We start from the raw sequence: 15119 nt of genomic DNA on the forward strand, positions 1-15119 counted from the left end.
AATTTTTTCCTTTTTCTATTTCTAATAACAGTGTTGTCGTTCGAGTAAAAAATGTTGTCCTATGAATTAAAAATCGGTAACAATGAAAAGTAAATCCAGATTACCTAGAAATAAGTTAGTATGACTTCAAAATTGCTAATATCGGAAACTAAATACAGATCACCGAGACATAAGTTAGTAGAAAATGTGGCGTCGATATTAATGGACAAAAGTTAGAGGCTTTTTTATTTATTTTGAATTTCACATTATAACAAAATGAGTTGCTAACTGCGATTTTTATAATTTTTAGTAAAAAATAAATCTTAACCATTTGCATCTAATCTCTAAATAAGTGATTACTTATTTACAGGTTCGTAGATATACTATACTTCTTTCTTATTTGAATGATAGCAAAACAAAATGTCCAAAAAGAATACCGATTATGACTTGGGTTAATTTTAAATATTGCAAGTTTCGCTAATAAGACAATGGCTTATAGAGTGCTTTTAAATTTTTTTATTTTTTTTTGGTAAGCTGAGGTAGTGCCTTTTTATTTCTATTCATATAAATCCAAGTTAAGCCATATGCATTGTTTTGGTGGCCTCAACCCGTCCAAATGGGAAACCGAGTCTGTTGGCCACCTCAAACTAATATAAGCCATCCAGTGACAAAAATGAATAAGTCTATCAATCCATGCTAAATAAATTTCGTAGCAGAAAATACTAAACATATATCAAGTAGTCATGAAAACAGACAAAAAGGATGAAATACTATCCTCAGAAATCTAACATTGAAAACCACTGTACGACTTAAAATGTCATTCTTCCCCCCTCTTGGGTGGTACCACCTCTGCTCATTGTGCTAGAATAAGCTACTTCAACTGTTGTTGGATTTCGTCCAGCTTACTATCCTGCATGATCATGGTGATTTGAAGGTTCTTCATTTTTTTCTTCATATTAAGCATGCCTTGGGCCAGTTCCGCATTTCTCCTACAACTTGCTCCAGCGCCTTTGCTAGTAGGCATTTCAACACCCAATAAATGTGAAAGGCTTGTTTATATAAAGTCATGCGTCCCTTGGTGTTACCTGGGTCCGAGATGAGGTCCCCCCACTCTTCCATTTCTGGCTCTGAGTCCTCTTCCATTACATTTTCTTCCAGTTCCTTGATGAGTCTGCGGATGTCCTCGTTTGTGCCTTCTCGATATGCCATTTCCACCTCTTGGATGGTTTTCCTCATCGTTCTCCGACTGCGTCTTTGAGGGACTGATGTTGAGGTTGCATAATTGTTGCGGCTGGGTTGGTTAGACCGGCCTCTTCCACCACGCCCCCTTCCCTGTCCCGGCCGCGCCATTTTGCCACTTACAGTCTCCTGTTTATCATGTCCAACAACGAAGGTTAGACTCTCTTCCATTGCCTTTGTTCTCATTTCCTAAGTTCCCATTCCCCAGAATTGGCCTTCCCTGTTCCAATTTCTCCCTATGGTCGGGTTGCTCTCAGTCTTTCCTCCCCTTAGCCCAGACAATTGGGTACTCTTTCTAGTCTTCTCCATTTCCCAGATTGTTTCCTTGTCCTCCTCGAGCTGTCCCTGATCATCTCCCTTATAGAAATTGAGTAGGTCTTTGCCCTGGTTTCCACAGCTTCTTCCCATTCTATGCCCTTCCCCTGAATTTTCCTTCAAACCACCTTCCTCTTCCTTACTGCCAGCTCTAAAGGACTTTGCCCCTTTGATATACTTCTCCCTCTCTCTACTACTCCTAGCTCTCCTCCTTCTTCCATCAGACTACCTAAGGTTAAGAAAATTACAGGATTTGGCTTTACGAAAACATACCCGGACCTTTGCGTTGCCTCAGATGAAACCAACTCGTCCTGCTCTCCCGCTGTCTTCCTCCTTCGCTTCTTAATGACCACCCTCACTACCTTCACCTCTCTTATTTGCCTTCTACCATCTGTCCTATGTCTCATCATTCTGTCATCGCCGATTTCTACTGTTTCTTCCCCCATTCCCCTGTTAGCTCTGTTCCTCGTGGCATTGTCCCATCTGCATGCCACCCATGCATCCTGTTTTATTATGGGAATGTTTGGAGGCCGGCACTACCATCCATTCCCCTCCACGATCCGTTCCCACATCATCTCCCCATCTCTCATCCCGATCGGGGGCCACTTGTGACTATTACCTTGAGATCGTGTCCGCATTATTGTCATGGGTGATAATTGCTTTGAGGGGCTCCCACCTTTGATCTTCCGTATGCATTGGCCATATACTATCAACTTTACCCCCTTGTTCATTGCATCCCCAATTAGCAAGGAAGTCCGCTGCCTTATTGCCATCTCTTCTAGTATGATTGATAATCTTGTAGCCTATTCTTTTCATGAGCATTTCCATGTCTTGAATTAGGCCTGCCGTCCTCTAGCTCTGCGCTACTTTTTCCAAGTCCTTGCCATTATTCAACTTTCTGAGCATTTCTATCACTATCTTTGAGTCCCCCTCTATTTCCAGATTATTGTATCCATTTCTGATCGTTATTCTTAGTCCTTGGTGAATTGCCGTTAATTCTACTTCGTTGTTGCTCATAATAACCCCATGATTTGCGTACACCCATCTTGTCGTCCCTTGGTGGTCCCTAAAGATGCCTCTGAAACCTGCTGGCCCTAGATTTCCTTTAAAGGAACCATCGAAGTTAAGTTTGATGAAGCCATCTTGAGGGCGTCTAAAATTGGTAGGGTTGTTGACAATCGTTACCAGATCTTTCTGTTTTTGGGGATGAACCATTCCTTGTTCTAGATTGAGGTATGTCAGAATCTTACCTTCCTTCGGAGTTGTTTCCCAATCTTCTTGATTCTAGTTTTCCGTTAAGATTGTTTCCCTTATGTGGGTTTGGGTTCTTTTCCAAATCAGTTCAAGTGCCATTTCTTTATCTTGAAATATCCTTCGGTTTCTCTCTTTCCATATCATCCATATATGTAAGCCCATCGTTAAACTCCAGGCTCTTCTTACTACCAGACTCAGGAATTGGCCACTGCCCACTGATTAATAGTTTCTTTTATGCTTTGAGGATCTCTATTTGTCTTCCTAAATAGCTTGTTGATTTCATCCCATTGCTGCTGCGCGAAAGGGCATGAGTTTAGGAGATGTTCTTGAGTTTCCTGGGCTTGCTTGCATAAACAACATCTATGGGGTCCATGGATTCCATGCTTCTGAATCTGGTCCCATGTCAGGATACGACTCTTCCCAACCAACCATAAGAACATGGTTATCTTTGGCCACCAGCGACCCTACCATATTTGTTTCCATAGGGAAGCATTTTCATCTTGCCCTTGCTGCATGGTTAGATGGTAGGCTTCTTTAATTGTGAAGGTTCCTGTCTTAGATTTACCCCATCTTAATATATCTGGACCTATTCTAATGATTATTCTCCTAGACTTCATTTTTGTTGCATATAGCTCTCTTTGTTTGGTATCTATGTTTCTATCCCACACCTCTGGGTCCTTCCAAGTTCTCCAGGTTTCCTCCTGTCTTCCTTCATGCCAGTAATCTTTTACATTATTCAGTCCTTCCTCCTTAGCTCTCTGACATGTATTCCTAAGGCCCTCCATTTCCTTCAGTTTTTCTCTCTGCTGCCAAGCTTCATCCCAAAATTTAGCTGATTGCCTATTCCGGATTTCCCAAAATGCATGTTTCGAGATCATATCTCTATTTTGACTGGCCAAGTTCCATATTGTAGAGCCCCATGGAGTTTCTTCCAGTCTTAGGAGGTCTTTAATTTTAGTGTGCATTTTGTATTTTTACATCCAGATTCTTTTCCATAGGTCTCCTCCTCCCTTCATGCATCTCCACCACAGCTTCGCTCCCATTACTTGATTCAGGATGTAGGGATCTCTTAGCCCTAATCCCCCTTCTGCTTTATTTTTTGTCAAGCATTTCCCTGATATCGGGGCCCATTTCCTCTGTTGTTGTGGTCCTTCCCAGATGAATTTTTTGAATATCTCTACCATTTTTGTGCATGCCCCTTTTAGAACTATCATTGCCAACAATGGGTATATGGGAATTGCTTGTAGGATCGATCTCAGAAGCACTGTTCTTCTTGCTATGTTCAAGGTTCGAAAGGACCAATTTTCCATTCTATTCCAGATTTTTTCTATGGTATGATGCCATTTTGCCATATTGAGTGGATTTAGGGCTAATTGTGTCCCCAAATACTTTGTGGGTAAGTCTCCAAAGTGAAACCTCAATATTCTTGTCAAGAAAGATTTAACATTGCCTGGTGTGTTGAAGAAGAATGTGCAAGATTTATCCTTGTTAATTTGAGTACTTGAAGCTTCCATGAAAATATCAAGAATCATTTTCATTCTTTTTACTTCTCTTAGAGAGACTGCGCAGAAAAGCATGATATCATCTACAAATTGCTGGTGGGTGATCGGCAGGTTGTTACCCCAAAGTCTTAACCCTTTAATTTTCCTTTCTCTCAGATCTTTCTTGATATATCTGCTAAGTCCTTCTGCTGCTATGACAAACAAGAAAGGGGACAGAGGATCCCCTTGCCTCAGCCCTCTTGTGGCATTGAACGTCGAGGTTGGCGTCCCATTCAAGAGGATGGAGAAATTTGGTGTACCGATCATATCTTGCACCCATTGAATCCATCTATTGTTAAAACCGAATGCCACTAGAACCGATTTAAGATAATCCTAGTTCAGACAGTCATATGCTTTGGAGAGATCCAACTTAATCATCATTCCCGCTTCCTTTTTGGTTTTCAAGGAGTGCACTACTTCTTGAGAAACTACTAGGCCATCAAGTATTTGTCTTCCTTCCACAAACCCAGTTTGTTCCAGAGAGATAATACTTGACAGAATTGGCTTCAGTCTCTTGGCTATCAATGTGGCAATGATCTTGTAAATTATGTTACATAGAGCTATGGGTCTAAAGTCCTGGGCAGTATCCAAGTTAGCATTTTTGGGAATAAGAGACAAGAGGGTTAAGTTAAGACCAGGACATACCTTCTGATTTCGGTGCAATTCTTCCACCACCTCCAAAATGTCTTGCCCCAAGAATTTCCAGCCTTCTTGGTAGAATTCCACAGTGAATCCTTCTGGTCCTGGAGCTTTATTCTTCTTCATCCCTTTCACAATCTCTTACACTTCCTCTAGGGTTGCAGCGCTCATAAGGGCTAGGTTCTGATCTCTAGTGATCAGTTCAGGGATTTCATTACAAATCCTTCCTATAGCTACTCTTCTATTGACCTGGGGCTCCGTAAGGAGGTATTTGAAATGATCTACTAGATTCTGCTCCATTTCCTCATGCTGGGTTAAGCGTCTTCCTTCTTCATTTGTGATGGAAAAAATTTGATTTCTCTATCTGTGCTGGATCATGGCTTGATGGAAGAATTTTGTATTTCTTTCCCCTTCTCTAAGCCAGTTCACTCTTGATTTTTGTTTCCATAGAATCTCCTCCTGTTTTCTTCTTTATTCTATTTGACTTATTAATATCCCTTCTTCACGAATTCTTTCCTCACTTCTACCTTCTAAGATTATTTATTGTTGAAGGATTTCCATTTTCTGGTTTAATAGTTGCTGATCTTTAAATATATTCCCAAATTCTTCCCGGTTCCATTTTTTTATTTTCTCCTTAAGCTCTTTTAATTTTAATTGGAAGGTCTACATTCTGCTTCTGCCTTTTTGTTGACTCTGGTTCCACCACTCCTCCACTTTTGTCATGAATTTCTGACCCCTAAGCCAAAAAGCTTCAAACCTGAAGGGGTGTTTTTTTGGACAAGCCTTGATGTCAATTTCTAGTCCGATCGGCCAGTGATCTGAACCCATTCCTGGTAAGATCCTTGCTTCAAAAAATATTTCCTTGCTTATAACTTGTTCAAATAGTAGGAATATGTCTAGTCTTGAAGCGATTTGGTTTATACCTCCTCTTCTGTTATTCCATGTGTATATCCCATTTGTAGTAGGTATGTCCACCAATCTTTGTTCCGATATCATATCGCCAAAGGCTTCCATGTCCGGATCTGTTCTTCTCAGACCCCCTTGTTTTTCCTCTAAGGAAGTGATCATGTTAAAGTCACCCCCTATTATCCAAGGTAAATTTGGGAATAAACTTCGGATTGTTCCTACCTTTTGGAGGAAGCTTCTGCGTTCTCCGTTAAGTGGGGGCCGTATACTCCAGTGAGAAGGACCCATTCTCGAGAACCTATATTCTTGAATTTGCCTTAGAGGATTCGAGGCAAACTCACCCAATTTTCAAATTGAACTTCCTCTGTATTCCATAGAATTGCCAGGTGCCCTGCACTACCTATAGCATCCTGTCCCATTATTTCATAATGAGGCTGAAATTTCTGCATTATTTCTTTTAATTTCTATTCACTTATTTTGGTTTCCTGAATAATCATTATACTGGGTTTGTCCCTTTTCAACCTGTCCTTCAGATATCTCTGTTTCCTCTTACTGTTTAACCCTCTAATATTCCATGTTGTAATTATCATTTTAACAGTTTAAGTGGTTGTTGGAATACCTCTGATAGAGGTATGACTCGTTCAGAGTTGATTAACATTTCTCCAACTATTTGGATGGTTTCACCCATAGGTCTTCTTTCTCTTTTCCTCCCTACTTTTCCGATTTTTCCTGCTTCCATGCTTTGTCCTCCTTGCGTTCCTAACTATTCTGGTTGATTTGCCATGGCTACTCCTCCTTTCTCCTTATATTTTTGGAACATTTCCTTGTATAATTGTTTTTGTTCTTCCGGTATGAATCTTTCATCCAGATGACGCCATTCTTGCAGAAGTCTCTTCATTACTTGTTCTTCTTCAATTCCTTTTTCCTTTTGTGGGTCTATCTCCATTTCAGATAAGTCTTGGGGGGTTCCCAAGTTTCCTCCTTCCTTCTCTTGTTCTACGATTGTTTGCATCGTGTCTTTTCCTACAACCCTTTTTATAGGTTCCCCTGGTTCCTCTTCACTGGCTTCCTTCTCCAATTCCATTTCCTCCTCCTGTAGTACTCCAAAATTGTTTTGGTTTTCTCCGATTACTGTTTTGACATATGATTTTAGAGGGACTGATCCTTTTTGAGATTTCCTTCTAGTAAGCACTTCTATGAACCCTTCGTCATCCTCCCTGTTTGGCTCTGTCTCCTTCTGTTCCTCCTTCCCCTATTCTGCTACCTCTCCAGATGCATTCAGGGGACATTGTTTAAAAAGATGATCGTATTTGTGGCATCTTTGACATCGAAATGGGATATACTCATAATCGACTGGTTGCTGCTAGATCTCATCATGGTACTCTACTTCGATATACTCCGGTAGCGGTTCTGTGATATTCATGTATACACAGATCCTGGCATAGGACGTGTATTTTCCCCTTTTGGTGGTCTCCGTCACTTTAACAAATGTCCTAATCATGTTTCCTATCCCTTCCAGAATCTCTGGATCCCAGAACTCGATTGGGAGTCCAAACAGTCTTACCCAAATAGGCACCGCTAGCATTTTTTCCTTATTTGGGTTATAACATTCCTCCCAGTGCCTCATGAATAGCCCAACGTTATTCAAGAAATATGGTCCCCCCTCAAAGATCCTCTCCTTATCTTCCAGGCTAGCAAAAATGACTGTAAAAAAATCCTTTGCTCCTAGTTTTAAGTCTATATGTCCCTTGGGCTTCCATCTCTGCTGTATCCATTTGGCTAAATCTTTCTCAGACAGCCAGGTCCCGACAAAATTACAGATTAGAGCATGATCTTTCATGTATTTTCTATATTCTTCCAATTTATTGTTTGGGATTACGTACTTGGGTTTTTTTGTTGTTCTGGCAAGCATCTGCTTCCCAGCCCTGTCTGCCAGCAAGCTCCCATGATTAGGTTATCCTTATTACTCATGTCGACACCTCTATACCCCCCATTTCTGCTGGTATCACCTGCCGCTACATTTTTTTAAGAGGGGATCTCTCCCCTCCCATCCCCATTTGTCATTTCTCTGTCAGTCCCGCCTTCCTACGATTCCCCTCACTGCTTCTTGCCTCTTTGATCAGATTCGAGTGACTTCAGGCTTCCTATGTTCTCCGTCCCGGGAATAGGACTGCCAGAAGTGGTCCGTGCCAGAACCCTAACCGTAGTTGAAAGCCCTCATCGCTTTCTTCCCACCCGTTCCAAGTCAGAACAACCCTTACCTTTCTTAAAATTGTCAAATGACTAAGAATCATAAAATGCTTGTCTCAGATGCTTTTGTATTCTAAATTTGAACTTCTAGACATGTGAATGCATATTTTATTATCATAGGAAAGGTCAATTTCTAGAAATAGGAAAGGGAGGAAATGATAAATCATTATCATCTGCCAACATTATATCATCGACATGACCACTCCTAAACCAAATTCAGGGAAAATGTATGCATTGTTGGACTACAAAATTGAAAAGAAAGAACATGTGTGTGAAGACTCAGAGAATCCTTTTGACTTCTCTTCATTTTCTCCTATCACATAACTGGAATGTGGACAAGGTTGTGTCATAGTACAATATTCAACCCAAGGAAATACTAATACTAAAGGGAAAAATATGTTAGTTTTAGTATTCCAATATCAAGGAAAACCAACATCCACTAAGAGAATCACAACATTCAAATTCCACATACAATGATCAACTCTAAGAACCTTTTTTTCTCACTAAACCTAATGTGAAAATGTACAAGACTTGTTTAGGAGTCACTAGCAAAAATTGCACACCTCTGCAATGTAAGTCTCAGTGCCACTCATTTATTAGATTTAATATCAAAGGAAAATAATGGTCATTATAAGGCCCTTCAATCTTGATAAACTAACATATTTAAAATTCCAAAACTAAATTGATATAATCTCAGCTGCAGTCATCAATATATATACAAGCATACCTGACTCCAATTATATGCCTCCTATGCATTGCATTCTCACTGACTAGTTGGATTCGAGAGAGACACAATAACAAGTTTTTGCAAGGTTCTAGTTCAATATAAGGAACATTGAACTTTTCTTAATCAACAATTTGATCTTAACATATTTAACTAAGAAGATAGAGTACAAATGAGAAAAATGGTATGACAACTATTTATATATCATCACATTTTGACATTTGCTTCGTCCATTGAGGTAATCAGGTGGAAATATCATAATACGTTGCAGTAAGAGGAAATAGCTTCAGTTACTTCCTTTTGTGAAATTTCTTCTAACTCATGATGAGCCAATCAATATTGTTGGTTTGATTACCTAAATCATAAGTAACCATAAAATGTTGAGAGATATTTGCAATTTTCGCTCGTAAAGAGAATCAAATAGCAACTTCGAACCAATAAAAAGTATTTTGCATCATATTGGATGTTTATGGCAAATTAAGAAACAAAACTTTCAATTAATAATCATTCAAAATGTATCTTTTAAGAATTTAGATAGAAACTTCACAACATCTAAGAGATATTTGTGGGGTTCCTGCTCATGTGCCTATGGCCTCTTGAAATGTTGAAGAGATTCCGTTATTGACTTTACTATGATCCCTATAACATAAGACAAGGATTCCTTAAAACATTAGATATTAGAAGTGCTCTCAATGTACAAATAACACAATGATCTCATTCGTATTTATGGGTTTGTGTTAAATTTTAAAATACCTTGGAGTTAACCATCCATATCTTCTCGCAAGCCTTTATCAGTGATTTATTAATCCACGAGAGTAAAAGTACCTTAGTATGTACCCTTGAGAATATTTTCACAAGGAAAACAACAAAATATATGCTTATAAAGTCAAAACTTATAGAATAAACTGACGTCTTTCATTACCTATTTCGTCATTTCAAGTACTATAAGCTCCACAATTCATGTTCCTGCCTAGAAATATTTTCACCATATATAGTTCAAACACTTTAAGGAGCATAAATATTTGCATTCAATTGCTTTGATTGTGGGTTCTCTTAATTCCTAAATGATTAAGGACACTCCTTAAGGATGTAACACAAGAATCCAAATAGGATTGTGAGGCTTAAATGAACTATAAGAATTAGAACAAAGACATGAAATAATTAAAATCTATATAAGTTCTTCAAATTTAATTTATTTAACTAAATTGTTAAAGATAGTTAATTACTCCAACATGTAGAGTTGTCTAAATTGAGAGAGTCGGTTAACTCAGTCAAGTTGATTAATTCCAGTTCAGTCTTATTTTGGGTAAAGTTGAATTTAGAGTGTGTGTGCATGTTAAGGTTGGTTGAAAAAGTTTAAATATGCCTCACGAGGTTCATTGTAATCATAAAATTTGGGTGATTAATTGAAGAGTCACAGTCCCTGTTATTGCGTGTGTGAAATTTTGTGCTTTTCCTCTTCTACCTTTCCAACATAAGTTATGCTAGTGTTGAGGAAGCAAGGTTTGTGGGGCTAAGCAACAAATAACTATAATTGATATACATGCGAAGCACCAGATGTGCTCTTGGAAATAAAGATACAGAACACACAAAAAATTTTAAAAAGTTAGAGGAAGATGAGTCTAGGTAGGATTAGAAAGTAGAAATGGAGCTTGGAAACCAGTATAGTGAAGCTTCATCCAATCTAGATAAGAAGAAATTGGAAGTAAACAATGGCCACAACTTGGACTAATCAATTTAGAAAGAGTCATAATCTTGAAAGCAATTTCGCTCAGAAAATGTATTATAATATTGTGTAGGTTGGAAAGATATAATATTGCATCCATTGTAGACATAACATAAGTAAAGATTTTTAATTTCATAACAGGAAAAATAAAATTTCATAAACCCAGCTCTGCAGGTAAAAATTGGTGCCTGACCTAGAATTCTTGCATAGGAGCTTGGAAGATAAGGTCACCATTATTTTCAATTAGTGTAAACCAACTCGTCTTTGACTCATTTGCATGGTTCACACATAGAGATTTAGCTCTCAGGCTCCTAGGAAGAGGAAGGTATGATGAGCTAATGTTCCACCAGTCACCTTTAATGATGCAACCAACCCTGCTAGAACCACTACAGTTGTGCCTTGAAATACCAAAGATGCACCCTGCTTTCTTATTGAAAACATGGATAATGAAATCCTTAATCCCAACGCAAACATCATTTTAAATATACATGAATAACATGTTTATATCTCATTATTTGAATACTATTTCACTGATTGAAAAGTTGTGGCTTTGTTACACAGGTTGCATTGTAAGATAGCCAACATAATCAGACATTATAGGAAAACTGAATGTCATTGTTGAATATGAGATGGGTTTTCCAATATTTTGCGAGCAACCCAAAGACAGTGCAATTTGCAAAGTCAAGCTCAAATACCTTTGGTATTCTAAATTCAAACTTCTAGTCATTCCAAATTTTGCACTTTCTCTCTTATTGTAAGATAATTTGGAGTGTTACTCTAATTTGTTTGGTGATGGATGTTAGAACACTTCTCTAGCTTTTGGTAGATGATTATAAGGGTGATTTATTTGCAGCTAAAAAATACTCAAGTAAGAGAAAGGTCACTTAAGGGGCAGTGCTCCTTTTAGGGTCAAATCAATCATATATTATGTCCCTCATTTTTCCAGTCAAGCAACAAGTGAGTGGATCACAAAATTGTCATGCTACTCTAGGAGACCATGTTGTAAAAGGGGTTTATTATTAATTTTCACCAACTCCTTCTGCTTGTGAACCATTGTTTCTGCCATTTTTCATTCTTAATCATGTTATATAATAAATTTTAAGTGTTATGTAAACATATTCTTCCTAAAATATGGAAGTTCACATTGATCTATTTATTGTGTGCCTCATATTATCTTATCTTAAAAGTAGTATTTTACAAATTCATCAAATTGGCTTGCTAGAGTTGTACGCATTGATTTTTTAATATGGCGAAGATTTGCAAATTCTATTAATTGTACACATGAGAATGCTAGTGTCATTGTTATTAACATTGGATTTTTGTTAGAATGCATTTTCTTTTTCCTTTCTATTCCTGTACAAATGTTTAAGGATTGGGACCTTGGCAATTATATGAAACTAAAACAATTCTAATAATCCTCTCATTTGTGCTTGAATTTTAATCTTGTTCTTACCTGGAGTTCTATGCTTGTTGAATGTTTAAATATTATCTTCGTAATCAAAGGAACCTAAGCTTTTCTCCCTGTACAATCTATATTGTTTTTGCATGTAGAAGGGTTTATTTTATGAACTATTAAATTCAACATCAGATGCATATTTCTTGACGTGTATTTCTCACAATTTGGATATTGAACATGATGTCTTTATTAAGATTTTCTGAGGTAGCTTACAAGTGATTTATCTGATAAAAATGGAATTTATGGAGGCATTAGTCTCAAGTTAGTTGGGTTTGGATTTAACACTTTGTCTTAATAGTGTACAATAAAAAGCATACAAATTCCCAGTGATAAACAGTAAGGTAATAATACTAATATGTAATGTAATATGATTATGGAAGCATGGAGATTGGAGGGGATAGGTTTCGAAAGAGATAGAATTTGTTGATTAGGCCAGCCAAGTTTATTGCAGTCCCTTCCCCACTTTGAAAGAAAATCAACACGAAATTAGCAATTCATTGTTAACTAATTAAGAATAAATATGCACATGGTTATCATACATGTAAAGTGATACAGACAGAAAATGGCATATCCTATACTTCGGGAAGTATCTAAATCTCGTTTTCCTACCAAGATCAGGGAAAGGATGAGAGTTTTCATTAATTGCAATATTATCAATAATTAGAATTATTTTTAATTAAAAATAAAAATTATAAAATTAAATAGTATAATTTTTAATTAAATACACCAGAATGTTATAAAATAAAATAAAATATAAAAAAATTGGGTTTGAGTTCCTATATTAATAACACTTGCAGCAAGATTTTCCAATTGGTTTATTAATAGATCTGGCCAATGTCAATGGAAAAAAAGAAAGGCACAATTGAAGTTTAGATATAAGCACAAGATTTCTAATGTGCTCTCGTGAATGCCCCTGCAACGAAGAACCATTCACAATTTCATATTGCTTGAGAACCATTTCAATATGTTATCAAAGGGAGAAGATGAATTAGAGCGTTTACCTAAAGGTTGAGGATGGATTGCAAATAACCATTATATATGGGTTTGTGCTAGTGAAATCTATTGTGAGGTAGAAGGCATTAGCTTTCTCTTTGATGAAAATATTTATTTATCAAACATGCTTTCTTGAGTTCATTACACTAACGCTGGCAGTTATTTAATGTTGTTCTAAAGAGGTTGGTCATAAGAGGCCATACTTGAAAGAAGAGACGAGCAAACTTTCATTAGATGATGAAGAAAATAGCCTATAATTGAAAGATGAGAAAAGTTATGTGTCTGAAAATGAATAGGTGACCATTATAAATGAAGAAATTATTACTTCCAACGCCATGGAAAATGTAGAAGAAAACATGGAAAATATCATTCCCATCCCAACTTTTGAAAATTATGTGTCAAGGCCTAGATTTGAATGTAATAAATCAACTATTGAATATGGTGAAACCAGTAGCCCAAAATATATGGTTTCTAGCACTAAGGATGTGTCCAGGCTTGGATTTGAAGTTAATAAATAAACTATTGAAGATGTTGAAACCAACGACACAAAATACATGGTTTCCAACACTAATTAGGAGGTTTGCACACCCAAGTTTTAAGATGATCATTTTTTTTATGAAGACTGCACAGATTTGGGGGCCAACTATCAATTGCAACAAATTAGAAATTAGAAAAAATCACTTGTATTGATAATATTTCAATTGTAATTACATGAAATGAATTTTTAGGTGGCACTTAACGTTCCCCTCCATGCACATAGGTGCAATTTGATACACAAATAAGATAATTCAAAGCACTCTTCGACCCAAATGAGAGGCATTGCAAATCATTACAAAATGAATTCTAAATTATTACATGCCTAAAGGATTCCATTGCAGAGTTAAAGCTTATTTTTAGCCAAAAATAAATGTTGATTGCTTTAGAGGGAGATTAAAGCTTATTTAGAAGCCAAAAATAAAATGTCCTAGCCTAAAAGGCATAGGCATAAGCTATGTATAAGAAGTTACTTTAAATTTAAGGCGCCATTTGGTTAACCCTATGTTTAAAGTCCTATGCTAACATGGTTACACAACTCAAAGTCAAACATCTTGAATTATGCCACAAAGTCTTCCTTCTCCACAGAATCAAACTAAACATTTGTCAAACTTTCCTCTAATTCCAATGAAATTGTGATGCTTTTTCCAATGCATTGAATTCGATTACCTCCTTCCTTTGAAAAAAATTCTCTGTGCTTAAGGAATGAAAAGAGGATTTGAAAGACCTCTTGCCTGATATCACCATCCATCCATCTTTCCCTTGTTAAAGTCGATGAAAAATTCTCAACAGATTGAGATTTCTGTTGTGGGTTATTTCTAAGAGAAAACAACAAATCATAGGTAAGTACAGTTGGAATGTAGTTAGTTCCATTTACTGTTGCCATGGAATGAGTATCTTGCCAAGACATTGATGTGTTAGTGGGCAACGAAAATTGCAATAAGCATATGGAATGAACCTCATCTACAAACATGATATTTGGTGTAGTAAGCATGATGGTGTTTGGAAAATAAATACTAACAACAAGATTGGAAGTATGGCAGAAAAAGTTTATGGTCATGTTGAAAAAGAAAGCATTCATAAACATGATCAGAACAATGCATTTTAACCACAATCCCTTTTTCTTGTTTATTTCATCATCTTTGTTATCTAAACTAAAACAGAAATATGTTTCATGGCCATGAAATATTTCTAAAATAGACAAAGGAACAAGAAATTGGTTTCGAGTAGAAGAATTTGTCCACCAAGGAAATCCTTCACTAGCAATGAAATTTTCCCAATTAGTTAGTTGTTTCAATGAAAATTTTGAGGAAACACCGAGATTACGAGAGGTATATTTAATGGAAGAATAAAAACATAACTATAATTTTGAATGACCAACTAGATTTCCACCTCACCATTCATTGAAGGAGAACAACTTGTGACAAGCTAACACATGTTTTCAAAATATACTGTTAAAATATAAGTTTTGGTAATAAGGAAGCCTACAACATAGGATTGAAAATATGCTACTCAAGATCGATAATAAATCTTTAAAAAGTAGTGAATACTAGGAGTTGAAGA

The sequence above is a fragment of the Pinus tabuliformis genome, chromosome 1_2 (assembly GCF_031772625.1).
Source record: "Pinus tabuliformis cultivar Carrire ecotype Pingquan chromosome 1_2, CPIR1, whole genome shotgun sequence".
NCBI lineage: Eukaryota > Viridiplantae > Streptophyta > Pinopsida > Pinales > Pinaceae > Pinus > Pinus tabuliformis.